General features: G+C 57.5%; 1 non-coding gene across 1 annotated transcript in view; it reads left to right on the top strand.

The window, feature by feature from the left end:
- Positions 1-1,364: 1,364 nt before the first annotated feature.
- Positions 1,365-2,500, top strand: part of LOC124732711 — a 1,909-nt gene continuing 773 nt past the window's right edge. Inside the window, exon 1 of the ribosomal RNA XR_007008810.1 lies at positions 1,365-2,500. This exon is cut by the window's right edge and continues 773 nt beyond it. This is a non-coding gene — a ribosomal RNA (small subunit ribosomal RNA).

Raw genomic sequence — 2,500 nt, 5'->3', positions numbered from 1 at the left:
CAAAAACGGCGGACCATACAGTGCAAATATTGTGCACGCAGCTACGTGTCGTCTCCCTATGAGAGCTGGATTGCAGTGTGGTACGCCATAGAGACGTGTGGGAGGAACGGACGCCGTGGATGGCGATCAGCATGAGCTGTCTGTTGATGTATTCGGACCTAGTCGTCTCTCCTCACACACCGTGATGGCATGGTGCACCGCGTTCCATATCTGCGACATGCTACAGAGGCCGGTTGACAGTCGTTCGAGCAATGGACATCGCATACGTACGGGGGCCACCTTCCACGTATTGTCTAGGCGTGCACATTTTGTTGCGTGTATGTGGGCAGACGTAGTGTGGCGTGACACCTGACACAGGCATGCAATAATCGTTGAAGTTGCAAATGGCGATGGACGCCTGCGTTTTCTGGTGAAGTTACGCAAATGAACAAATGGTAACCTGTTGTGGTGCGGTTGTTCTCGCTAGGGGTGAATCGGTGATGGCGACGATAGGTTGAGGTACTAACCGGTTGTTCCAGCGATACCCACCATGCCGACGAAACTGAACGGCATCTGGGTGTGAAGCGATACGCGGCGGTGGCTGGGTGGGACCGTCCCCGGCCGGTGAGGGGGCGCCTCCCGGCGTGCTGGCCGCGCGGTGCGTGGGCGCACGCGCTACAGCCGGCTGGTGGGGGCGGCCAGTGGCAGGCGCGCCGGCCGACGGACGCGGCAGGCGTCGCAGCTGCGCGCCGGCGCACCCTGCGCGCGGCGCCGTGCGGCCAAAGTAGGTCCTCGCGGGCCCGGTGCGAAGCGCGGTGGACATCTTCAGTGTGCTGGTCCGATTGAGGACTGTGTGCGTTGAGGATGCGCCGCCGCCCGGCGCTCGGCGCCGCGACGCCGTCTGCTGCTCGGTCGCCCCAGCGGTTCTCGCTGGTGGTTTGTATCGCAGCTGTGCGGATGTGTTGGCGCGTGCGCTGTGCTGGGAGAGTTCGCTTCGGCACCCAAGTGGGGCTTTTGTCCTTCTGTGGCGCTGGCGTTGGAGCTGCCGGTCACCGTAGGTGGCGCGTGTTGTCTCCCGCCGGCAATGCCACGACAGCACGCTCCCGGGCCTCTGTCGGCAGCGGCAAGCTCAGTTGGGAGCACGGGTGGTCGCACCGAAAGCGTCTACTCGCCTAACTCCGGGCGATTGCGCCTCTCTCGAACCCGACCAAGTACTTGGGACGGCGCTGCGCGCCGCCGGGACCTGAGAGGGTTTCGAGGTGTATTGTGCAGGGGAGCTCAGCCTCCTCCTGTTTGCAGAATGATTGAGCGGACGCTTGCGTGTTCGCGCGGGCCCCCGGGACACACTCCCGGGCGGCCGGCTGCTCAGCTCTAGTTGACGCAGCTCCCTGGTTGATCCTGCCAGTAGTCATATGCTTGTCTCAAAGATTAAGCCATGCATGTCTCAGTACAAGCCGCATTAAGGTGAAACCGCGAATGGCTCATTAAATCAGTTATGGTTCCTTAGATCGTACCCACGTTACTTGGATAACTGTGGTAATTCTAGAGCTAATACATGCAAACAGAGTCCCGACCAGAGATGGAAGGGACGCTTTTATTAGATCAAAACCAATCGGTCGGCTCGTCCGGTCCGTTTGCCTTGGTGACTCTGAATAACTTTGGGCTGATCGCACGGTCCTCGTACCGGCGACGCATCTTTCAAATGTCTGCCTTATCAACTGTCGATGGTAGGTTCTGCGCCTACCATGGTTGTAACGGGTAACGGGGAATCAGGGTTCGATTCCGGAGAGGGAGCCTGAGAAACGGCTACCACATCCAAGGAAGGCAGCAGGCGCGCAAATTACCCACTCCCGGCACGGGGAGGTAGTGACGAAAAATAACGATACGGGACTCATCCGAGGCCCCGTAATCGGAATGAGTACACTTTAAATCCTTTAACGAGTATCTATTGGAGGGCAAGTCTGGTGCCAGCAGCCGCGGTAATTCCAGCTCCAATAGCGTATATTAAAGTTGTTGCGGTTAAAAAGCTCGTAGTTGGATTTGTGTCCCACGCTGTTGGTTCACCGCCCGTCGGTGTTTAACTGGCATGTATCGTGGGACGTCCTGCCGGTGGGGCGAGCTGAAGGCGTGCGACCGCCTCGTGCGTGCTCGTGCGTCCCGAGGCGGACCCCGTTGAAATCCTACCAGGGTGCTCTTTATTGAGTGTCTCGGTGGGCCGGCACGTTTACTTTGAACAAATTAGAGTGCTTAAAGCAGGCAAGCCCGCCTGAATACTGTGTGCATGGAATAATGGAATAGGACCTCGGTTCTATTTTGTTGGTTTTCGGAACCCGAGGTAATGATTAATAGGGACAGGCGGGGGCATTCGTATTGCGACGTTAGAGGTGAAATTCTTGGATCGTCGCAAGACGAACAGAAGCGAAAGCATTTGCCAAGTATGTTTTCATTAATCAAGAACGAAAGTTAGAGGTTCGAAGGCGATCAGATACCGCCCTAGTTCTAACCATAAACGATGCCAGCC

This window comes from Schistocerca piceifrons, unplaced genomic scaffold, assembly GCF_021461385.2.
Source record: "Schistocerca piceifrons isolate TAMUIC-IGC-003096 unplaced genomic scaffold, iqSchPice1.1 HiC_scaffold_1362, whole genome shotgun sequence".
NCBI lineage: Eukaryota > Metazoa > Arthropoda > Insecta > Orthoptera > Acrididae > Schistocerca > Schistocerca piceifrons.
This window is presented reverse-complemented; position numbering and strand designations above follow the sequence as displayed.